General features: G+C 40.2%; 1 long non-coding RNA gene across 1 annotated transcript in view; it reads left to right on the top strand.

Annotated features, from left to right (window-relative positions):
• Window positions 1–23,067, top strand: part of LOC110152711 (uncharacterized) — a 55,529-nt gene extending 32,462 nt beyond the window's left edge. The window contains exon 3 of the long non-coding RNA XR_002318469.2: window positions 22,996–23,067. This is a non-coding gene — a long non-coding RNA (uncharacterized lncRNA). The remainder of the gene's footprint in view (window positions 1–22,995) is intronic.
• Window positions 23,068–26,271: the final 3,204 nt, after the last annotated feature.

Raw genomic sequence — 26,271 nt, forward strand, 5'->3', positions numbered from 1 at the left:
TTGCAACTTCTCTCTAAATCTGAAGTTAGAGACTTCTAAAACTATTCTGAAGTTAGAAGTTCACTTAGTCAAAAAATAAAATATCCATCAGTCTAACCAACCCTCACCGAGCCCTTATTAGCTGCACACTGACCAGCTCTCTAGGAGAGAGGTGGCTCCTCTCTGGATCCTCTGTCTGCTGCGTAGGCAGGGCAACATCTTCAGTATTGCATGGGGCAGCTGTGCCTAGTTGTCCCCAGGCCGCTTTCTGGCCAGGCCAGGCATGCCCTTCCTTGGAGCTGTGCCATCCTCTGTGGCCTGGGTATCCACGTGTTCACCACCATCTCCTTCCCACTTTCCTTTGTGGCCGTTGGTGTCTTATATTCCTTACCCTCGTTCCATCAGACAGCATGGTATCTTAACTTTGTTCTGTTCCATCTTCATGGAGCAGGTTCTAAATCAAGTATTGATGTCCGGGGCATGCTGTTTGTCAGGGCTCGTATTCGCATTGGTGGACTCTGGCAGGCTGAAGCCCGGGGAGCGGACAGTGGATGACTCCTGGGGAAGGTGAGTCTCTGAGGACGCTTGTCCGCCCCACTCATGCAGTAGCTGCTATTTTATTATAGTCACCTGGAGTTTGAAAACTCTCGATCTCTGCCATACTGCAGATAGCTTCCTGTGGCAGAGGGTATGGCCAGCTAGCTGAGGAATCAATACAGGCAGCTTCGGTTCAGGAACCTAGGAAAGAGTGAGAACAATTTTGAGTTAGGTGATATGGGTTATCTTTGTAAAATCTCATTGATTCTGTCACTTAAATATTTTTCAAATATATCTCCTCCTGTATCAATCAGAATGCATCCAAAAGAGGAAATAGCTCTCCAGATAGTTTAAAAGGGGTTTTTATATAGAAAGTTAGTGATACAGCTAGTGGAACTGTTGAGAAGCCAAACAGGAGACAAAGCAGCAACTCAGATGTTGGCCAAGGCAGGAAGCTACAACCAGCCCTGGACTGGAGGGACAAAAGGAGGAAGTGGGGTTCCCAGAGCCTGGGGCGGGATCCTTGGGCAGAAGCCAGATTTGGGGCCTGCTCACGTGCCAAGCAAGAGATGCAGCAGCTGCTGGAATTGTCACCTGAGACCCAGAGAGGGTGGATGAAATATAGGAATTTTTATTCCTCCTGCTTCCTGATCTCCTGCCAGTAACTATCAGTGGCCCAAGCTAATTAGAAGTCAGCTGACAGGGAAGGATGGTAAGCATAGCCAAGAGAGGTCAGCTTCCTTTCTCAAAGCACAGAGACTCTGTCCCTGCCCCGGGGGTTAAAGCCTCCACCATCTGTTAGATGGGACTTCCCAGGTGGTGCTAGTGGTAAAGAACAGACTTGCCAATGCAAGAGATGAAAGAGATGCGGGTCCGAACCCTGGGTTGAAAAGATCCCCTGGAGAAGGGCATGGTGACCCACTGCAGTATTCTTGCCTGGAGAACCCCATGGAGAAATGGGCCTGGCTGGCTACAGTCCACAATGTTGCAGAGTCTGATCAACTGAAGTGACTTAGCATATCAGAACGATGTTGCTCAAATACAAACATATACATTAAGCACCTATTTAAACGCTGATCTGACTCCCTGCTAACTGCAGGCTCAGCCCAAGCTTGTTAGTAGGGTGGACAGGGCCCACTCCTGCCTGCCTCTCTAGCCTCATCTTCTACAGCTCCCTTCAGGCACAGCGTCAGTGCCCTGAAGACGACAGGGCTCACCAAGTGGTGTCAGCTACTCAAGCGCTTGCTTTGTGGACCTCAGAGGAGGCTCCCTGGCCCAAGTATCCAGACTGTCAAGGAGGGAACTGCCGTCTGAGACGGCACTCTCAAGTGGCTTCTGGGGCCACCATGAGGGTGCCTGGAAAATGAGAGGACTTGCAGTGAGTGCACGTGAGAACACATAACAGTCTGTAAAGGCTCCTGGAAAGTGGATGAGAGAAGAAATGGAAGAGCCTTGATGGGATATTGGGGCAGGAGTCAGTAAATCTGAGTGCTTACCAGTGAAATCCACCAGACTGGTTAAGTTTGAGGAAACCGAGATTATGTGTGAATGAAAATGGAGGTCAGTGTCTAAATATGTTGCTTAGCCTATTGTTACTAAAATTATGCCATCAATCAAAAGATCTCTGGCAGAATGAATAAATATGAGGACTCACTTCTGATAGGCCCTAGATACTATTTACCTGTCATGAGGCCTTAATTAAAATGAAGAAAGTAATTAACATACATGGGCCTCCTAGGGAGCAATCAAGTTTTAGAAGATATGGTGAGGAAAATTAAAAAGTAGAAAGCATGAGTTTGAGATATCTGACAAGGTTACAATGAAGTTTCATATGGTCTAGACTTTTAAAAGTATCTTGTCACACCATACATATATATATCAATCTTTTCTGTGTTCCCTGATAGTCTTACTGTAATGTGAACCTCCCTTCGGTGAAGTTAAAAAGTAACATTACTCTTCAACATCAAAGGAAAGCAAACATTTATCTAGCTAACATAATGTGCCAAGCATTGAGCTGGACAGATTACATAATGCATTTCATTTTGCTATGGTAATTTTTCTGTGACAGATGAGGGAAATGAGACTTAGAGAGATTAAATGACTTGTCCAAGGCTGCATAGCAAGTGGAGGCATTGATATTTAAACCTAGGTCTCCTTTTACAACCCCAAATTTTTTGTCTCTTAGTAAGCAACCCTCATGATGGAGTGCAAGTAAAAATAACTTAGTAATGAATTCAGTTTTCTCACCAAGAACATGAAAATAACATTTGGGTATATTTCCAAACAAGATTACCCTAAAATGCTATATAGGCAGATTTCTGAAAAATATGGAATTCATTTTGAAGGTTTATTTTTCTATTGAACATGAAGATTTTTGCATCTCTCAAAATCTAGGCATTATTGTGGCATCCTTGATCTGTCCAGCCTTTGAATTAAAATATTTGCTCTCTTCTCAGGTGGTGCTAGTGGTAAAGAATCCACCTCCAATGCAGGAGATACAGGTTCAATCCCTAGGTTGGGAAGATACCCTGGAGAAGGAAATGACAACTCAGTCCAGTATTCTTGCCTGGAAAATTCCATGGACAGAGGAGTCTGGTGGGCTACAGTCCATGGGGCCACAAAGAGTTGGACATGACTGAGCACGCATACATTTATTATCTTATCATTTTGAGTTTTCAGTATGAAACATTGGTTAATATCATTGTTGCATGTTGGGAATGCAACATCCTTGGAAAAGTGGATTCTGAGATGGAGGCAGGTATTTAGGAGCATTTGTTAAGTAGTGCTCTTAGGAATCAGCCCCTTGGAAGAGAGAGAAGGAAGCTGAACTCACCACAGCATTCACCACAATGACAAATGCAATTCTTAATAAACTGTCATATATACAATAAATGTATATATGTGCTGATATGCAATATGTGGTGAAATATCTAGATACATGCAATAGAGGAATAAATTTTTGCTTTGTATAATTGTAAAATATACATTTATTGTATAGACAAATGGTAAAGGCAATAACTACCTAGATCAGGATGAAGGCTGAACTTCAAAGAATTGTAAATTGGACCATATGAGGGCCTACAGATTGAAAATACAGTGTCCCCATCTCTGGTCCAAGAGGGAGCAGAAACTCAAGACTTCTTGAGGCTCTCACACTTCTTACCACCATGGCATTTATTGCTGTGCCAGTAATAAGAATGTGATAGTGTCCTGTGTATACAGAATGGTGCTATGCTTATTGACTTGGTTTTCACATGTTTGCCGACTCTAAAGACTAATACATAATGAGTGGAAACAGAAAAAAAATATAAAATCAACATGTGGTAAACTCTTAAAAAAAAAAAAAAAAGAAGAAGAACATTCATTCCTCAGAAACTGTACTGGCCCTACCTCTACTTACTTAATCAACTTCTTCTTGTTTCAGGCATTCCCATCAACTGATAGTTATATTCCAGAAGTCTAAGAAGGCAGATCTCTAACCATAGACAGTGAATGTGGAGAATCCCCAGACATCCAAGGAGAGAGGAAGCAGAGGCTAACATAGCCATCCCTTTTAGGTTTGGTGCTTGGATGCTCACAAGACTCTGCTAGGCTGCCTCTGCCTTCCAGCCATCTCTGCCTCTGACTCAGCAGTCTCAATCCAGACAACTCAGGATTTTCATGGCTCCTGGAAGCATAGGCCCTACCTAATAGCTGGTGCCCAAAGGGTACATGTAACGTGTTCACAGTGATTGAAAGGACAAGTGCCTTCAATTTGTTCAGGTGGAGCTGCAGTATATAGAATGCATACCTAGCATGAGTTGAGCTGTGCTTTGAGTTAAGAAATACAGCTGCCTGAGGCACTCTAGAAGATGTTGGCCCTCCTAAAACGACAGACTCCCTCATTGTTGACATTTTTCTTTTAGTCCTTCCCTGTCCTTTTTGTTCTTTTTTAAAAAAATATTTTGTCTATCCATGAATTCATTCATTTGCTCATTCATTTATAGTTCAGTCACGTGTTTTGTTTCATGGTCACCTAGTCCAGGTATTTGCTCTAAGGCTGAAGTACAGAACTAGTATTGTATACAGCAACTATTGTTTGAAAAGTTAGAGTTGGATATTTAGAGTGAAAGAATTCCAGTTAGTTTGATTATCATTGTGATGAAATAGCAGGCAGTCTTTCTCATGTTTATTTTCTTCTTAATTTTCTTGAAATAATGTCACATAATTCAGAAGCCTTACTCTTTGTTGCTTCTTCTTGTCCTCTGTAAAGCCATTACTCAGGAAGCTGCCCTACTTAATTTTCTCTGGACAACGGAGGATGAGATGGTTGGATGGCATCACCGACTCAATGGACATGGGTTTGGGTGGACTCTAGGAGTTGGTGATGGACAGGGAGACCTGGCGTGCTGCGGTTCATGGGGTCGCAAAGAGTCGGACACCACTGAGCGACTGAACTGAACTGAACTGATACGTTTTAGCTTTTGTTAAACCTCATATCATCTTGTTCTAATTCCTTTACATAGTATTGTGATTTTATCACATTTTTATTGTTTATATCATTGCTATATACCAGAAGCAAACTTTATCTGGACCCCCAATATTTCACCAGGGCATCTGGTTTTCTAGCAGCTTACTTATGAGTATCAGTAGATTAGATTCCCTCTCTGGTTTGCTTTGTGGCTATGGGCAAGTCAAACTCCATGAACCTCAACTTCTCCATTTGCAAAATGGGATAATAATACTTACCTCCCACACATGCTGGGTGTTGTGAGAATTAAAAAGATAATGTTTGCAAAGTGCTTTGTAAAAACATGGAGCCTTTCATCTAAGGAAGGAGCTCAGATGTTATTATTTTTGTTGTTACTGTCGGTCAAGTTCCCACATGGCTTTATGTTGATTGTGTTTTTAACTGCAGTAGAGGTGAATCACAGAGATGAGAGGTGGTGAAGACGTAGCAGGTCATCTAGTTCAAACGTATTAGAGAATTCTCCCCCTGCAACACTCTCTTGGTACTTTAGTTTCCTATTTTTAAGTTCGAAAGCACCAAACATTACATGGTCCATTTCTTCCTACTTGACAGCACAGCTCTTCTAAAGAACAGTTTCAATGGCAACTTTTAACCTAAGTATTTTCTTAATGACCCAATTGGAACAACTTTTTGAGTCTCTTCCAGGAGAATAATTTTGCTTGGTATAAGGGTTATAGTTATTTTTAGCACCCTTTACTACTTTCCTGGGGAAATGAAGTTACAATCCATTAGCTTCCTTCTGATGATATTCTGTACAATGTTTACCCCAAATGTTCAATTTAGGAATTTCCATTGGTCCACAGAACAAACCAAACCAAATCTTATTCAGAGATATCACATTTCAAAAGCAATTAGCTTGCTTTAAATTCAATCTCAGAAGACTAAAAGAATGTGCTAACTTCAACCTTGTGACCTGCAAGTATTTTGCTTTTGGTAGATGTATAAGCTATCGCTGAGGATAATTTCAAAATCTGATAGTCTGTAAATATTTGTTGAATGAATAAATGGACCATTCATATTTACATGTATAATTCACTAATACTTGATTCAGTAGGATAATAATAGTCCTTTTAGACTATATAGTGTTTTTAGATTTATATATATTGACATATTATAAATATATGTTAATGTATTATATATGCTATATGTGTATATTATATATTTATATATATAGTGTGCATATATATTTATTTGAAATTTATATATATATATACTTGGAAGTATTACTTCTTACAACATAAATATAACTGGTATCCTGACAAAGAGATGGTTTGGAATGATATACAGACTTTCAAAAGATGTAAAGCATTTACTATTTAGGAGCTAAAATATTAATACATTGGTAAGCCAAACATATTTCTCTTGTAATGCTGATTGCTTCAGCCAATGAGAATTGGTTTTGAAGATACAATGATTCTGTTTTCCCCTTGGCTATTGGTTTTCTACCCTTTTGCTATAGAGTAAGGTCTAAGATGAAATCAATACCCCAAGTAATCCTTTCCTTTTCTTCTACTTATGATAGTTTAATTAATTACTCTCCTTTAAACTGATCCATTCATTAAAACTAAACTTTTATGTGATAATGATTATTGTTTTCAGTGCAGTTGTGGCTTCCAATCTGAATCGGGCTTTAGGTTTAAGTGGAAGGATTTTTCTTGTTATTATTGTTGTTGCTGTTTAGTTTCTAAGTGTGTCCGACTCTTTTGCAATTTGTGAAATGTAGCCTGTTGGGCTCCTCTGTCCATGATATTTTCAAGGAAAGAATACTGGAGTGAATTGCCATTTCCTCCTCCTGGGGATCTTCCTGACCCAGGGATCCAATCTGCATTTTCTGCGTTGGCAGGCAGATTCCTTACCACCAAGCCACCGGCGATGCCCTTCAGTTCAGTTCAGTTCAGTCACTCAGTCATGTCTGATTCTTTGCAACCCCATGGACTGCTGCATACCAGACTTCCCTGTTCATTTTGTCGTTAATTGCTGGTGAAACCTCAATCCAAAGACTTGAGCAATAATTCAGCTTTCTTAGTAAAAATAGAAGGATATGACTGAAGAGAGAATGCCATTCTATTTTCAAGGAGTCAAAAAACTGAAATACATCTTTGAAAAATCTATGAAATGAGTGAGTCACTCTCATGAGATATTTTGGAAAACTAAAAAGTATCATTAAAAAATAAACTGCTGAAGTTATTATCTGTGGTAATTGGATCAGAAAGCTTGTGACATTTGACAGATTTTTATGTGGCATATTTCCAGAGAGTGAATTCGTTGGTGGTCAACTTTTGGGATGCTTTGCTCTTTAATCCCTTTGCCTTCAACACGGTAGTAGCTGGGGAGTGAGATGGGACATAGTAATTAGCTTGCTGAGTCAGTGGGATGGAGTCCTGAAATACTGAATAATTATTTCTTTGATGTGTGGTGTGGTTAACATGCTTAAGATTCTTAACACAGGGCCAGCTGGATGCCAGAACTGGGAAGAGGAAGTGAAATCACTTTTATATACCGTGCAGAACGTTAAATAGCAAATCTCAGAGTTCAGACTTTGTCATTCTTTGTCTTCAGCTTTTTGTTTTCTTAAACTTTATAACAATCAGTTTAAGCACTTAATTGGTAAACTCCTGGCCCAGGAATAGCAAACAAAGTATCATTATAAGTCTGTGAAACACCTTGTTTTCTATAATCCTTGTTCCAGATAACAGTGGAACAAAAATCTGGACAAAAATAGAAAGGCACAGTGATGCTACTGTTTTGGAAAGAAAACGTATCTTTCTCAGTGGCCTTGAACCTGTAACACTAACATATCATTAATGGGTTTTGTTTAGTGGACACCAAATACTCTCTGACGTGTCTCAGCATGCTTTCATTTCCGTGAGAAAGATTCCTTTTAGGTCAAGCCCAGAGGTTGACTAAGGAGAATGTAGAACCTGGAATTGAAAGTCATTAATTTTGTCCCTCTCTATAATCGCCAATTTATTACCATGAACTTGGTGCAATGGATAATTATTACTTTTTTCTAGATCTCAGCAATTTTAAATGGGAAGAATTTTGTTTGAGTCTTTGAGGTTCAAACACTGCATCTCTTCCCTGTCCTTAGCTGCCTTCTTCTGGGTCAGTTACCTCTGATGCCCAAAAAAAGAGCAATGAGATGGGATTTGGAGAAATTATGAGAGCCCCCATTTTCTGAGCCTTTGCAATTGTGGCAGCAAGATTGATAAGAGGAAGTATGAATTGCAGCAAGACTAAGTGGGAAAGAAAGAATTCGTACCATCAGGTGAAAACTATGGAGCAATTAAATGATGACATCTTACAGGAAATGTCACCATCACATGTTTTTTTTTGCCTTTCATATCATTAGCTATGAGTCAAATTCAAGTTGAGGCATATTTTTTTCCATCTCTACATCTTCACACTATAAATTTTGATTTTCATAAAAATAACCATTCTTTTTCCCATCAAAAGCTGAAAAATATTTCTTTGTCCCTCACTAGGACTTTGCATTGTTTGTAGTGGGTGGGGGAAGCTGACTTGTATGAAGGCAGGTTTCCATATTATATCCTCTTTGGGGTGAACTCAGCCCGTGGGTAGATGAACTCAGCCCTTATTCCCAGGCAGAGCTCATTCTCCTGACTTGACTAATATTTACCTAAGCTTCTCTCTGCCTCTTCCTCCTCTCTGAGATTTGTTTTTCTTGTTTTCCCAACCTGGATGCTTTCACCTACAGCTCAGGTTCCTCAGAACTGCTCTTGGCTCACCTTGTGCAGTTTTTTCCACGATTATTATATTTCTCAACTTGAGTGCTTCCCTTTGTTCTATAACATGGCATTCAAACTGCCTTCCTGCTCTTTGCTAGCATACCCCTTGATACTGGTGTGCCCACCTACACAGGTATGCAGCAAGCTGCTCTAGCTAATCTCTTGGCTTTTGATATTTCCCTAACATGTGTAGGTCAGCCTTATTTGATTTATTGCCAATATATAAACTCCCTCATGATTTCACCTTTCCATTTGCTTTTATGGATGTGAACGTCCTTCCAGAAAAACTGACTTTTATTCTAGTAGAGAAACAATATCTGAAGACTTTTTAAAAAGACCTTAGAACATCTCACAAACATTACCATTGTGATTTTTTATATTATTTCTACTGAAAAGTAGGAGAAAAATAAGCATTCAATTTTGAGATGGAAAATTAAAGACCAATTGCCAACATCAAGTAATTATGTAGAAATCCTGAGAGCTGGCTTAAGTCTTTATCAAAAACAAGGGGGAATATGCCCTCCGATTCTGCACTCTTCTGTGTTTTGGAAGAACCATTCCTATAGCACAATCCCATCATTTGGATTTATTTCAACAGTACTTAAGCAATACTTAATATATGCAAGGCACTCTAATGAAGCCTCAGATATAGAATACATGGTCCTCGTCCTTGAGGAAGTGGGTTGAGAGCCATGAACAGGAATTCTATAGTAAATGCTGTGATAAAAGAATAAGAACCCTGAGTCACAGACACACACAAGGTTTAATCAGGTTGGGATGATGAGAAGTATATTATGGAGGAGGCAGCACTGGACAGAACCCTACAGAAAGGAGATACATAGCAATAGAATCACTGCCTGCAGAGAAAAAAAAAAACTCTTGGAGCCACATTCTCTCAGTCCTTCACCCACCATTTCAGTGTTCCTTTTCAGTATAAATATAGCTTTCAAAGATCCCATCCACAAATCAAGGATATGAGTTTTCTAGGAGCCACCTGAGTATGGATGTGTGTATATGTTAGCTGCTTCATTTTGTCTGACTCTTTGCAACCCCATGGACTGTAGCCCACAGGATCCTCTGTCCTTAGAATTCTCCCAGCAAGAATATGGGAGTGGGTTGCCATTCCTTTCTCCAGGGGATCTTCCTGACCCAGGGATTGAACCTGGGTCTTTTGCATTGCAGGCAGATTCTTTACCATATCAGCCATGAAGTATTGAGTATGGATAGCTTTGTGTATTTATAATAGAAAGTAAACATGATTTCAGGCCTCAAGGAAATGAGTTTACCAAGGAAATGAGTTTACAGATGATAATACCAAAATGACAGAAATTCTGGTATCCTGGAAATAAATGAAAATCAGATAATTTGGGAAAACATTTTCTGGGTTTTGAAGTTGTGTCTGCTTCACTGAGAAGAATATTGTGAAAATTCCTCAGGATGCTTGTTTCCCAATCTTGTGATTAGCCTCCTGAGATAGTCACGAGGGCTGATGTCCTCTAAATCAGTATTTGAGAAGCATTTCAGGAAGACCACCTTGAGGTGATAATTGCCTTTCTCAGGAGACAGTCACATGTGCTAGATCCTCTGGGAGGAAATGAGTGAATTGCCCATTGTACATTAAATCTCAGACAAGAAATTTTAAAGGTGAACTTCCAAAGCATTAAGGCTCAGAGTAATCACCGGAGTTGGCTAGCTAGCCTTGGGAGGACCGCCCTTCCTAGAATCAGCAAACTCTTCCCCTGTAGAAAATTACATAAACATTTGAAGGTTTCCGTCTGTCCTCAGAATTCTACTTGTCTGCCAAGATTACAGTCATTTGAGCTGGAAAGTTGGCGAGTTACAATCTCTATTAAGGCACTCACGGCTACACTCATTCCTGTGCTTCCTTGTTCATGATCCTGTGAATCTCTGGGGTCTTTGGGGTCAAGTGCTGCCTCTGAGAGCTGTCAGCATAGAGGAAAGGACATGCCTATGTCTTTTTTTTTTTTTTCTTTTTTTTTCTTTTTTTTTTTAATTTTTATTAGTTGGAGGCTAATTACTTTACATCATTACAGTAGTTTTTGTTATACATTGATATGAATTAGCCATGGATTTACATGTACTCCCCATCCCAGTCCCCCCTCCCACCTCCCTCTCCACCCGATCCCTCTGGGTCTTCCCAGTGCACCAGGCCCGAGCACTTGTCTCATTCTATCTAAATGGCAGGGCTTGCTCTGGAGTTGACACAGGGTAGTCTCCGTGGGTCTCTTTTCCATCTCAAGTAAAAGCCTTATACAAAGTGTTGGTTGAGCAGAAATCCAGAAACCATTATCAGGCATCTTTCTTTATGACAACCAATCATCTGCACAATGTACAGGGTTGGTCACATGGCCAATTCTTTCCCACTTCCCAAGTGCTATTTCCCATCCCTTATATCTTGACAGTACTTCTAGTGGAGAGGAAGACAAAGCTGCCCAAGCTTCCATTAAAAAGCTACTCTTGGCTCCTTCACACCCTACTGCCATACTGCTTTCAGAAATAAAAAGTGTTTGCTTTCTCCAATAGGCAAATGACTCAGAATTTTTTATCTCTCTCTACAGTCATTCTCATCTGTTGCAGATTAGGGTACACTGAGAAACTCTGAGATGGAGTTTAGAGTATGGAATGTGTATTATGGAGCATCCCGGGAACCAAGATTCCAGGAAGGCTGGGAAGGGGAATAGGATTGGGAAGAAGAAGATATTGAGATGAGACACAGACACAAAAATAGCCTTGATCAACTCCGTGGGGATCTATGCCCTTCAGATTTGTCTTCAGTTAGACTGAGATTGCCAGGCTTTTGTATTCCAGTGTCAGTCAGTCATCACATGTGGGCAACCTGGAATGGGAATAACCTTGAATGAGAGCGCTCTTTACAGCTAAGGAAAGGCTGAAGGGATTGGTTGAAAGCTGATGACTGTCTGCTGGCAGCATTCCTAATAGCTGGGACAAGAATCTCTTACTGAAGTAGGATGTGTATGGATCTGGGTGGTGCCTACTCTTTGCTCTATTCAGATTACTTCTCAATCTACACTTAAGGAGCAGCTCTTTAGGATTCTTCTAAACTCAGGGTAAACTAAATTCAGGAAGTTAGTGGGCCAAACTACAGCCCAAGGCTTGGTCTCAGGGTCACAACTTATACTCATCGCCTCCCTCCTCCACTATTGATTTTAGATTTTTCCTCTCTCTCATCTTCCATCTTTGTCTGTCTCATGTGCTTACCTGATGGCATAACCGATATCCTCAACCCTGAGTATTCTGTCTCAGTCTCAATGCCCTTCTCAAACCAGGATTGCTGTGCTTGTCCATTTGTCATTATAATTGGGAAGAAAGGACCAAGAGATGCCCAAATAGATCACCTAGGTGCCAGACTTATTCCTTTATGCCCCGTTGTGAAATGGCAGCCCTACCACCTGATGACCGGCCAGTTGCCCTGCCAAAACATTGACCCCTCCTCTTGCCAGCTGGTTCCTTGCCACCAGAAGCCTGAATTCCCAGGCTGTGGTCATAGCTCGCAATACAAAGGGATTGTTACGGTATCCATTAGTAAAAAAAAAAAAAAAAAAAAGTTCTCTTTATAAGAATCAGGCTCTATAGGCCCACAGAACGCAGAGCTGCAGAGAAAGGATGAACACAGTATTCAAGCAGGTTACGGGAAAGAAGAGAGGTTGAACTACTTCCCACCCCACCCCCCCCTTTTCCTCTGTTCTTATAACCATGTATTTTTCTTTTGGGGTTATAGTACCATATGAAGGCCTTTGATTCAAAGTGTATGCTAGTCTAATAGGATGACACTCCATCCTGGTAAATCATTGAGCTGAAACTTCAGCTGTGCCTTCAGAGAGATATTCCAGTGCTCTATCAGGCTTCTGTGTAGTGAGATGTATGATATGCCCAGAGGATACTGTGATTATCGGTCAACTTTCACATCTGTTTTCTCTGTCATGGGTTTCTCTGATGCAATGATATATGAAATACCATACCAGTGGATCAGACTCCATAAACCCTTGGATAGTCATATTGGCTAAACCCCTGCCAGCAAGAAAGGCAAACAAGTAACACATTGGTTTTCTCAAGGGATGATGCAATAACAGGGAGTCAATATTGATCTCTGTTTCTGGAAGGTTGGATATTCAGTAGCACCAATAGCTAAATTAGCCTTGGTAACAGGAAATCCATGCTCTTGGGCATGTGTATAGCCTTCATTTTTACCACATCAGCTTACTCTGTGTATACACCCATTTTTTTAGCTTTGGGATTGACAATGATAAAGGCTGGCTGATGTCAACAGGCTGAGTCATTTTTGCTACATAGTTCTTTAGTATTTTCTCTGTGTTGGATGCTATTGGTGGGTGTGTTCATATGATAAAAGATTTTTATAATATATGCACACTCTCATATTCATTCACATACTTCTATCCTAGATTTCCTTGTCTCTGATCTTCATCTGTTTTCTTTTCCAAACCTTAATAGCCAAGCCAATAGGTACTGCCCATGAGTTCATATATGCAATCCAACCTTAGGCCACTTCTCTCTCTACACAAAGTATATAGCCAGGTACAGAGAGTTGAGTCTGCACTATCCCTTGGAGTCCTGTATACTGAGAAAGTATCCTCTCTTTCCCTCATCAGGCTTGTTATGTCCCTTTATTGGTTATGGTGCAACTTAACCTATTTTGGCCACCTGATGGTAAAAGCAAACTCATGGGAAAATACCTGATCCTGGGAAAGATGAAGGGCAGAGAGAAGAAGGGGTGACAGAGGATGAGATGGTTGGATGGCATCACCAACTCAATGGGTACAAGTCTGAGCAAACTTCAGGATATAGTGAAGGACAGGGAAGCCTGTCATGCTGCAGGCAAAATGGCTGCCTGAGGAGGCCTTACAAATAGCTGAGAAAGAGAAGTGAAAAGCAAAGGAGAAAAGGAAAGATATACCCGTTTGAATGCAGAGTTCCAAAGAATATCAAGGAGAGATAAGAAAGCCTTCCGCAGTGATCAATGCAAAGAAATAGAGGAAAACAATAGAATGGGAAAGACTAGAGATCTCTTCAAGAAAATTAGAGATACCAGGGGAACATTTTATGCAAATATAGGCTCAATAAAGGACAGAAATGGTATGGACCTAATAGAAGCAGAAGATATTAAGAAGAGGTGGCAAGAATACGCAGAAGAACTGTACAAAAAAGATCTTCACGAACCAAATAATCATGAAATTGTGATCACTCCCACTCACCTAGAGCTGGACATCCTGGAATGTGAAGTCAGGTGGGCCTTAGGAAGCATCACTATGAACAAAGCTAGTGGAGGCGATGGAATTCCAGTTGAGCTATTTCAAATCCTAAAAGATGATGCTGTGAAAGTGCTGCACTCTACATGTCAGCAAATTTGGGAAACTCAGCAGTGGTCACAGGACTGGAAAAGGTCAGTTTTCATTCCAATCCCAAAGAAAGGTAATGCCAAAGAGTGCTCAAACTACCACACAATTGCACTCATCTCACACGCTAGCAAAGCAATGCTCAAAATTCTCCAAGCCAGGCTTCAGCAACACATGAACTGTGAATTTCCAAATGTTCATGCTGGCTTTAGAAAAGGCAGAGGAACCAGAGATCAAATTGCCAACATCTGCTGGTTCATCGAAAAAGCAAGAGAGCTCCAGAAAAACATCTACTTTTGCTTTATTGACTATGCCAACACCTTGGACTATGTGGATCATAATAAACTGTGGAAAATTCTGAAAGAGATGTGAATACCAGGCCACAGGACCTGCCTCTTGAGAGTGGAATGTCACAGAAAATAATGAAGTTATGCTATTTATCATAACATGGATAGACCTAGAGATTATTATGTTTCATGAAATAAGTCAGAAAAAGATAATGATAAAATTTTTTGTATGTGGAACCTAGCAATAATATGAATGAATATATATAGCAAAACAGAAATAGACTCACAGACATAGAAAACAAATCAGTGGTTATCAGTGGGGAGAGGGAAAGGAAGAGGGGGAAGTTAAAGGTGTGGGATTGATAGATACAAACTACTATGTATAAAATTGATAGGTATCAGGGATATATTATACATCACAGAGAATTATAGCCATTATCTTTTAAAGCTTTTCATGGAGTAGAATGTGAAAATGCTGAATCATTCTTCTGTACAGCTGAAAATAATGTGAAGCTGTAAATCAAATATGTGTGTGCACGCATGCTCAATTGTGTCCGACTCTTTGTGACCCATGGACTATCACCCACCCGGCTCCTCTGTCATGGAATTTTTTCAGCCTAGAATACTAGAGTGTGTTGCCATTTCCTCCTCCAGGGGATCTTCCTGACTCAGGAATCAAACCCATGTTTCTTGTGTCTCCTGCCTTGCAGGGGGATTATTTACCACTAGTGCCATCTGGGAAATCTGCAAATAAAAAATACTTCATTCAAAAAACAAATAAAAGTGGTAATTAAAAAAAAAATCTTAGCTGTCAGTCCAGTGGCTATCATGTGAGGTAGGAGTGTGTCCTGAGGGATGTACATTGTTCTGCAGAGAGAAGGCCTCTGCATTTCCTCTTGCAAGAGGAGTGGGATGTGAGTTTTGATGATAGGTGGGCAACAGGCACTTCTGCTGCCATATAGGGTTTGGGGGAATCTAAGGATTTTGGATTTTTTGGGCCTCCACTTAGATACCTAATCAGTGTGCCAGGGTCCTATTTTTCTTAGCGAGGGCCCTAATCTTAACATAGAAGATCTGTCTTGATTAGGAGTTTAGCCTTGATTCAGAGTTTGGCTCCTTTGATGATTATATTCTAGTCCTGGTCCTTTGATTTCTATGACTTCCTGCAGCAGAGAAAGAGATCCTTTTTATATGCTACCAAGAAGGCTTTCTACTTTCACAATTGCTTTTTTTTCATTTATTTTTATTAGTTGGAGGCTAATTACTTTACAATATTGTAGTGGGTTTTGTCATACATTGACATGAATCAGCCATGGAGTTACATGTATTCCAACTGGGAAGACACAATAGCTTTTTATCACCTGTTAATTTCTAACAACTTTTGTTATCTTTCTTCCAGGCAAAGAGTTTAGAAAGTAACAGTCAATTCCATTGTGTTTATAATTTCTTTTACCTCTTTTGGTCAAATGCAACATATAGTACTGGCTAGTACATCTCCTGCACTTTTATACCATCTCAGTTCACCAGTAATAATGTGAATACTTGGCCCTTCATCTAACACCAGGGCTGTCTGTTGATCTGCCATCAGGGAGGAAGTTCTCATTGGCAGCTAAAGTTCCAGCACCAGAACCCCATCTTCCGTCTTACATCTTTGGAGCACTCCTGGTACCAACTGTCACTGGGTGAGGTTTCCCAGCAAGCAGACCCTGAGCTGGAGATTAGAACTTGCTCTATTTATTAAAGAGAGTTCATGGACACCTATAGAAGGGAGGGGAATGAAGTAGGATTGGGCAAAAGGAAAAGTTGAGCTGAAATGCAAATATACTACAGCCTCAGTCAGCATCATAAGGATCCTTGGAACTAAAATGGTCGTTCATAGGTATCTTGAGTTAGGCCATAATGGTCAGGACTTTGTATTCTTGAAATGATCTAGTATTGGATGTGGATGTTCGTGGAGAAGGGCATGACCATGGATGAGAGGGCTCAGCAGCTGAGACAGGCTTGAAGGAGCTCACAGTTAAAAGCTGACTGCTGACAACGCTCCCAACAGCAGGAAGAATTGAGTCTTCCAGTGAAGAAGGATTTGGATATGAGAGCTAATCTTTGGGGGAAGTAGCAATTTTAGGAGCAATGGCAGTCACTTGCAGAAAGATGGTGTCATCCACCTATACCACTCTCTGCCTTTGTGTAAAGGCAGATCAGAACATGTTCTTCAAGCATTGTTTCCCCAGGGGAGCCTTGGCTGACCAAGTTCCCTCTTTCATCACCCCTAATCCTGTCTCCTTGCTTAACTCACTCACTGGCTCCAGTGAGTCCCTATGACACTTTAAATATGCCTTTATGTAGCTATCTTAGTCCATTCCGGCTGATATAATATCAATGCCATAGACTGTGACTTGTAAATAACAGAAATATATTCCTCATAGTACAAGATTGAGGTGCCAGCTGATGTGATGTCTGGTGAGAGCCCTCTTACTGTCGATAGTTGGTTATCTTCTTGCTGTATTTTCACATGGCTGAGGAAGAAAGGGAGTCCTCTGGTTCTTTTTTATAAGGACACTAATCCCATTCTTGAAAGTTCCACCTTTATGACATAGTTCTCTCCCAAAGGTCCCACCTCCAAATACCATGACATTGGGAATTATGTTTCAACATGTGAATTTTTTTGGGGGGAGGGCAGTACAAACATTCAGTCCATGACTTTAACACTTATCACACTGAGATATAATTGTGTAGTTACTTGCTGTATTTATACTTTCTTGAGGGTTGTAACTTTCATTCATTTGTTCTTAAGGACCAGAATCAGTATTGTACCTTTCATACGTCATGACTATTAAATGAATGATGTGTCAAAAATGCACAAATCCATCAGACCATCATTCATGTCATACTATAGGCCATAGGTATAGCATTAAGAGATCCAATTTGAGTCCCTATTTAGTCATAAATAGATCATAGATAAGTCAATTGGTCTTCCTATGTCTGAGTTTCACCTCCCCTAAACTGGAAGAAAGTGTCCTCCGTACTTAATGTCATTATTATTAAGATAAAAGAAGGTTCAGTTCAGTTCAGTTGCTCACTCATGTCTGACTTTTTGCGACCCCATGGACTGCAGCACTACCGGCTTCCCTGTCCAACTTCACCAACTCTTGGAGCCTACTCAAAGTCATGTCCACTACTTCGGTGATGCCATCCAACCATTTCATCCTCTGTCGTCCCCTTCTCCTCCTGCCTTCAATCTTTCCCAGCATCAGGGTACTTTCCAACAAGTCAGTTCTTCCCATCAGGTGGCCAAAATATTGCAGTTTCAGCTTCAGCATCAGTCATTACAATGAATATTCAGGACTGATCTCCTTTAAGATGGACTGGCTGGATTTCCTTGCAGTTCGAGGGACTCTCAAGAGTCTTCTCCAACACTACAGTTCAAAAGCATCCAGTTTTTGGTGCTCAGTTTTCTTTATAGTCCAACTCTCACATCCATACATGACTACTGGAAAAATCATAGCTTTAACTAGACAGACCTTTGTTGGCAAAGTAATGTCTCTGCTTTTTAATATGCTGTCTATGTTGGTCATAGCTTTTCTTCCAAGGAGCAAGCATCTTTTAATTTCCTGGCTGCAATCACCATCTGCAGTGATTTTGGAACCCCCCAAAATAAAGTCTGTCACTGTTTCCATTGTTGCCTCATCTATTTGCCATGAAGTGATGGGACCAGATGCCATAATCTTAGTTTGCTGAATGTTGAGCTTTAAGCCAACTTTTTCACTCTCCTCTTTCACTTTCATCAAGAGGCTTTTTAGCTCTTCTTCACTTTCTGCCATAAGGGTGGTGCCATCTGCATATCTGAGGTTACTGATATTTCTCCCAGCAAACTTGATTCCAACTGGTGCTTCATCCAGCCTGGCATTTCACATGATATACTCTGCATATAAGTTAAATAAGCAGGGTGACAATATACAGCCTTCATGTACTCCTTTCTCCATTTGGAACCAGCCTGCTTCTCCATGTACAATTTTAACTGTTGCTTCTTGACCTGAATACAGATTTCTCAGGAGGCAGGCCAGGTGGTCTGGCATTCCCATCTCTTTAAGAATTTTCCACAGTCTGTTGTGATCCACACAGTCAAAGGCTTCAGCTTAGTCAATAAAGCAAAAGTAGATGTTTTTCTGGAACTCTCTTGCTTTTTTGATGATCCAGCAGATGTTGGCAATTTGATCTCTTGTTCCTCGGCCTTTTTTAACTCCAGCTTGAACATCTGGAAGTTCACGGTTCATGTACTATGTAAGCCTGGCTTGGATAATTTTGAGCATTGCTTTGCCAGCGTGTGAGACGAGTGCAATTGTGTGGTGGTTTGAGTATTCTTTGGCATTGCCTTTCTTCGGGATTGGAATGAAACTGACCTTTTCCAGTCCTGTGGCCACTGCTGTGTTTTCCAGATTTGTTGGCATATTGAGTGCAGCACTATCACAGCATCATCTTTTAGGACTTGTAATAGCTCAACTGGAATTCCATCACCTCCACTAGCTTTTTCATAGTGGTGCTTCCTAAGGTGCACTTGACTTCACATTCCAGGATGTGTGGCTCTGGGTGAGTGGTCACATCATTGTGGTTATCTGGGTCATGAAGATCTTTTTTGCATAGCTTTTCTGTGTATTCTTGCCACCTCTTCTGAATATCTTCTGCTTCTGTTAGGTCCATACCATTTCTGTCCTTTATTGTGCTCATGTTTGCATGAAATGTTCCTTTGGTATCTCTAATTTTCTTGAAGAGACCTCTAGACACTTCCATTCTATTCTTTCCCTCTATTTCTTTGCATTGATCACTGAGGAAGGCTTTCTTATCTCTCCTTTCTATCCTTTGGAACTCTGCATTCAAATGGGTATATCTTTCCTTTTCCCCTTTGCCTTTAGCTTCTCTTCTTTTCTCAGCTATTTGTAAGGCCTTGTTAGACAACCATTTTGCCTTTTTGCCTTTCTTTTTCTTGGGGATGGTCTTGATCTCTGTCTCCTGTACAATATCATGAATCTCCGTCCATAGTTCTTCAGGCACTCTGTCTATCAGATCTAATCCCATGAATCTACTTGTCACTTCCTTTGTATAATCATAAGGGATTTGATTTAGGTCATACCTGAATAGTCTAGTGGTTTTCCCTACTTTCTTCAATTTAAGTCTGAATTTGGCAATATGGAGTTCGTGATCTGAGCCACAGTCAGCTCCCAGACTTGTTTTTGCTGACTGTATAGAGCTTCTCCATCTTTGGCTGCAAAGAATATATAAATCTGATTTCAGTATTGACCATCTAGTGATGTCCATGTGTAGAGTCTTCTCTTGTGTTGTTGGAAGTGGGTGTTCGCTACGATCAGTGTGTCCTCTTGGCAACACTGTGTTAGCCTTTGACCTGCTTAGTTTTGTACTCCAAGGCCAAATTTACCTGTTACTCCAGGTAGCTCTTGACTTCCTACTTTTGCATTCCAGTGCGTTATAATGAAGAGGGCATCTTTTTTGGATGTTAGCTCTAGAAGGTCTTGTAGGTCTTCATAGAACCATTCAACGTCAGCTTCTTCAGCATTTCTGGTAAGGTATGTGAAAGAATTTGGGGTAAGAAAAAGGGTGTACAAATGCCAGGAATTATTACTATTTATTTCTCTGTCACTCTGTGTTCACTTCTGTTCTTGCTGCCTATAAATGTTTCATTTGCTCTGAGCTCTGTGGTTAATCACAGACACAGGTTCTTCACCATTGTTATGTGTACTCTTCGGTTAAATACAACTGATCCATACAAGTATTTGGAAACTGGTGAACAAATGAACCACCGAAGATGATCACCTCGAAAAGCACACTATGGGATCATCAAAATCTATACACAGAGACTAACAGATGATATATAGTCTCTGAAGACATGGTTTCTAGTCTGCTAGAGGGAGACCAAGATGTAGCAATTCAGGAAAAATGACATAAGTATTTTATGAATATAAGTTTGAGATGGGATACAGTTCAGGCAGAAAGGGAGTGCTGGTGATTGGGTGGTGGTCAGAAGAGGCTTCATTAAAAGATGAGGCTTGCATAACCAGTAATAGAGGTACAGATCTGATTCAGGAAGAAGAGAAATTGAAGGGCATCCAGGATGAACAGAGGCACTGAAGAGTGAGAAAACTGGAGGACTCTAAACTATATGAGCAGAACACAGGTTAGAGGGGGCCGTGAAAAAGAAGGCAGCCCCATGAGGCTCCCAGCATGTTGTCATGAAGACATCATTGAACATGCTCTGTATGGGATCTTCTGAAAAACCTTCCCAGATCCTTCAAGAAGAATTTTTACTTTTGTTGCATGGGTCTCAGATACAGCTTGATGGGACCACCATCTCCTTTGTTGTTGTTGTTTGTTTTTATATCTGTCCTTCAGCTGAGGCCTTGGGCTTTTCAGGGCTAGGGATTTTCTCTGTCTCCAGAACTCATGAATGATGGTAACAGGCACAGAATAAATATATACTGAGAGATGAATGAAAAGATGTAATATCTTTGCTTACGTAGTTTAAGTAAGTCAAAATCATCAGGAATTAAAGAGAAGAAAGCTTTATAACTTAAAGAGGTAAGTGTAGAGTTTAAAATTACCAGAAGTAGAATCTGAGCACTTGAATTCAAGTTCTCAAAGTGAGACACTGGTTTTGTGATTTGGACCCCTGGAGAACCTTACTAAGTTTCAGGGGATCAATCGCACTTAGCACTCAACATCACCGAAAGAATGAAACAATTTATGTGTGCACAAGGACACTGCTTTTTCTATTCTAGACCTAGGTCTCCACGCTCAAGTTCTCATTTTGTTTTTTAAACTAATTTTAGCCACACCCAGTAGAGGCAAGAGGTAGACTTGCCATGGTGAACATAATGGAATTCAGAAGAAAAGATCTTCTCTTAAACTGGAGGCCTGTTCTGTGATAGAAGAACCAAAGCTAAGACACCAGAGTGTGAATCCCCACTCTGCCACCTGTTGACTCTGTGACTTTATGTGCATTATTTAATCTCTCCGTGCTCCCAGTGCTCATCTCCAGAATCAGGATTTGTAGATTCAGTTGCTATTTTGACACTAGGAATTGCAAGTGTGAACAAAATATACAAAATTGCCAGGTGATTTTTATACACTAATTTCGAGAAGTACTGAATTCTAAATTTGGATATTTAAATATTCCTATATCTTGGCTCTTCCCTAAACAAATTAAATAAGAATCTGTAGGAGGGAACCAGGAATTTGTTTTTTTGTTTGTTTTTTAAAGCTTTACAGGTGATTTCAATGTGTAACAAAAGAACCACTAATATAAGATGATTTCTGGATTGGTAAATATTTAATAAAGGAGTGGATATGAATCTGTTTATATTTGGAATCACTTTTATTTCCTCTCCTTTTCTTTTCTCTTCCTTATAACAATATGCCAAGTGCACACTAAGTGAATTGACAGAACTAGTTCAGAAATCCCCAGCCAGACCGCATTCTTTGGTCTGTCATGTTGTACTGATTTCATATGTACATTTAGCCCAGTGCCCAGCCATAACCTTTGTGGGCTGATTGGCCTCATATCCTACTGGTGGCTGAACAGGGGCCAATCCCTCTGCAAGAGGACCACTAAGCTACTGTCAGAGCATAAAACAAAGGACCTGCCTTTGCATTGGCTCTGGGATTGGACTTAGATCAGGAAAGTCACTTCCTCTGTGACCTGAGGTAGAATAAGACTTGAGTTTATGCCCACTTGTGTCCAGAATTGGGGGTTAACAACAAAATGTATCCAAGAGGTAAGTGTATGGGGTCAAAATTCCACAATAAATTCAGTATCCTCAAGTCAAGTGAATGCAAGACCAATGCAGGTGTGAGAGTCAAAGGAGAAATGAAGCCAGGGCTCCTGGGACACTGACCATGAATCAACCTGGGTTGTCTAGAAATTGTTTTTATTTGGCCACAGAATAAACCGGCTCAAGTTAAAGGCATATTGTGTGTGTGTGTGTGTGTGTGTGTGAGTTAGTCATTCAGTTGTGAATGACTCTTTGTGACCCCATGAACTGTAACTGGCCAAGCTCCTCTGCGTGTGGGATTCTCCAGGCAAGAACACTGGAAGGAGATTTCCTTCTCCAGGGAATCTTCCCAACCCAGGGATTAAACATAGGTCTCCCACATTGCAGGCAGATTTTTTACCCTCTGAGCTACCAGGGAAGCACAAGATTTGTGTAAATAAGTAACAGCTATTATAGTTCTGAGATCCTCTGATCTATTTCAATTAGTACTTTATTCTAGGTGCTGGGAGACCTACTCCATTATAATAAATTTTCTTTCCTTATTATAAATATGATTTATTCTGAAAGTGTTAAGACTTTAGTGATAAGAGATAAGAATGCCTTATCAGGATTTCAAAGGATCCAGACGGTCATTGTTTTGTGGTGTGATAAATGTAATGTTAAAGAAAAAGACTGCTTTGGAAAGTAGTTAGATGGTTATTAATTGTGATTGAGGCTGATATAGGGTAGGTAAAGAGATTTTTTCTTCTTTTCCTTTAGTATAGAAGCATTTTTTCCTTTCCTGAACCTTGAATACAAGAAGGAGCATCAAGGCAATTCTGGATAAATAAGTACTAAGAATTACCATCCTAATGTGGTATATTTATATACTAAAGTGGCTTATACCAAAAAAATACCATGTCAAAACATAATATTATTTGTCTAGGGCCATGACATCTTAAAAAGATGCAAAGATCTGGAATGGAGGGAATGAGAGTGCTATCCAGTCGTTTATTGGTGGTGGCAAATACATTTCTATGTATTTTTGATATTACAGATATTCTGTGCTAATTTTAAAAGCCATAAGAGAACTCAATAGTGTGGAAAAGAAGACACATTTCTCCTTCTGAAAAAGGCACAGGGAAGCATGAACACCATCTTGGCTTCACCACTGGATTTGTAAATAAGAGGATAAAGTGAGAGAATTTGATTCCCCAGTTCTTCCAGGAAAGTGCAATAGCAAAGTCATTGTACAAATGGCAGTCCAGAGGTTGTGATAAAGAATTCAGGTGTATGAGGGTACTTAAAAATAAGTAAACTGAATCCTGGTGAAGAAATTGAAGCTTCAAAAGGTCAAGTGGTTTGCCCAAGGCCACTGATGGCCTGAAGTGGTCCCCAGTATTCTAACTATTAATGCATTGTCAGGTTTATTGTTTCATAGAACAGAGTTTCTTCTAATCAAGAAGCCTTGTGTGGAGCAAAATATCCTCTTCATTTACCACAGGGAAGCTATTTTCTTCAGAGAACTACTTCTTGCTCTTGATTTTTTCAGGAGATCAGTTATCTCATGGCTCCTCCCATTCATTGCTGGTTTATTTTCCTATTCATAGTCAGTTCTTGGGAAGAGAGAAAAATAGAGGAGATAAAACATAGTCATTTCCCACCTGTTAGTGGTTTGGTAGGGGGCTTGTGAGGAGAGACAATAGACAGAAAGATTGAAATGATTTTTTATAATTTCCTGGGGATTTTATTTGTTCTAAAATATTAATGACATAACTGAAAAATTGAGAGCTTAACTAAAATACATTAGTACTCAGGGTTCAAAGCCTCCACTGTTTCATGACTCAAAATTTAAACATGGAATATTATTCAATCACATAAATCAGTAATCTTTATTCTCTGAGTTTAGTTCATGATTTAGCCTCCTGTTGGAAACAGTGTTTTATAATAGAAATCAACTTTTATATTTGTAAACGTGTGTAAGAGTGTGAGTGACTGAAAGAAGGTAAGTTCCCAGGCTTTTCTAAGCTGAGAATGTCAACCTATGTGTGAACAAGTGCCTTTCTAGCCGATACTGGGTGTAAGCCACTTGAAATTTTGGAGGGAGGCCAGCATCTCATCATCTTGGCTGATCTCTTCACACATAGTGCAATGCTTTTGTGTGCCAAGCCAGAGCAGTAAAATGCCAAAGGCTTGCCCAAAATGCCAATGATAATACACCTATTTTCATCCAGCATAGCCACTGTAGTTCACGTAGTTACTTTCCCAACTGAAAAATGCTGGTGAACCAGCATGGTGAGGTGTAGATAAGTACCTGCTTCTAGTTACTGGCAAACAGCAAAGACAATTAAACTTTAGTATTGAGTCACTTGTCAGCTGGGCAGGCTGATTTCAACTCCTACTGCTGAGTTTTCAAGCTGCGTAGGATTTTGCCACATCGAGCTTGCTTTACATTAATAGTTGTGCTGTTAAATTCTAGAAAAACCAAATGCTTTTAATAGAGACTGTATGCCTATATTCTGGAGCACGTGCAATACTAATCATTCTAGTTTCTGAACTGAAATTGGGTTGTTGATGCCAGGAGGGGAGATTATTATATGCGTTGATGCCTCGTGAGCAGACAAAATGCAACTCCTCCTTGTTGGTTAAAAACCTTTGTGAATACCAAGTCAGTCTCCCACACACATGAATCTTCTCCATCTCTTCAGTGGGAGTTTTATGTGGGAATTAAGAAGAGAAAAATGTCACTCAGGGCGTGTATCTGATCATGATTTAATATCTAAGCCAAGAAGTCCTCAGAGAGTGAAAGCATCTACCCACATAACAGTAAGTCGTGAACACAGGCAGCAACGGCCTTAGAAGAAGCCTCTGCAGTGTTTGGATGCAAATGAGTTATAAGCTTTATCATTTTATATTTGATAAACCCAGATAGACCTTCACAAGAAAACTTCATATTAGGAAACTTAATTGAGTGCAAATGATAAAATAGTCAGTGTTTACTTTTGTTATCCCTTTATAGGAGGATCATGAAAGTCCCTGTTGATACTTGCTGTGAAAAAAAAAAAAAAGCTAAAATAATTTAAATGTCTGCATGGCCAAAAACAGCAGAGTGAGAGGACTCCAGGGAGCAAGAGGGACAGAGTGTTTGAGAACTGAAAGCTTCCTCAACTAGACCAATTAATTATATCCCTCTGTGTGATTAACATGCATTCATTGAAAATCAGAGTCCATATAGTTTTGGTTACTGTTAAAACAAATACAAACACTAAACAAGCACAGCCATGTTTTATTAAAATAAATAATGGAGCTTAAGGATTCATCCATGGCATTTAAAGGCAGTCCCGTCTTCATGGGGCTGATTCCCATGGGGTAATTACATGAGTCAGTCCACTGGACACCCAGCTGAGCCAGAAGCAGGTTTGTAGGGAGTGAGGACAGTCTGGCCTGCGATTCTTTCTGCTTCATCTTTGAGTTGCTGAGTTAGTGTAGACCAGGGTGTGATCTCCAGTTTGCACTATTATGCAGCCTCCTCAACCAAAAGGGGGATTTTTCTTTAGTTACAAAAATCTGCTTTCACGATCTGCTCCACCTGCGAAATGTTTAGTTTAAAAACTAAAGAAATTTGAGAAGCATTAATAAGGAAGCTTTATGTAACCTCATAAAAGTGACCTGGGGAGGCTAGATTGACTCTCCAAGGACTGGAACCAAGGATGCTCCCCTGTAAGGCAAGCTGAGGTCCCAGCAGGGTGGAATCCACCATTGTTCTCTAATGGAGACAGCTTCCAACTGTACCCCTGACTTACCACATTATGGTATGGTAGGTTTCATCACCTCCAAGGAGAGATACCTTGGCTCATAACTTTTAAATATCTTAGCTGTAGCTCCCAGAAGCAGTCCATGCAACATTTTGCAGGTGGAGCAGATCATGTTTAAAACTTTAAATGAGGGCCCTTAAAACTGTTTTGGGGCAACTTCTTAAGGCAGATAAATAAAACAAAATATCATGTTTTACACAGGATTTTACCAACATAGTGGCACACTCATGCTGATTGTATC

Source organism: Odocoileus virginianus, chromosome 14, assembly GCF_023699985.2.
Source record: "Odocoileus virginianus isolate 20LAN1187 ecotype Illinois chromosome 14, Ovbor_1.2, whole genome shotgun sequence".
Lineage (NCBI taxonomy): Eukaryota > Metazoa > Chordata > Mammalia > Artiodactyla > Cervidae > Odocoileus > Odocoileus virginianus.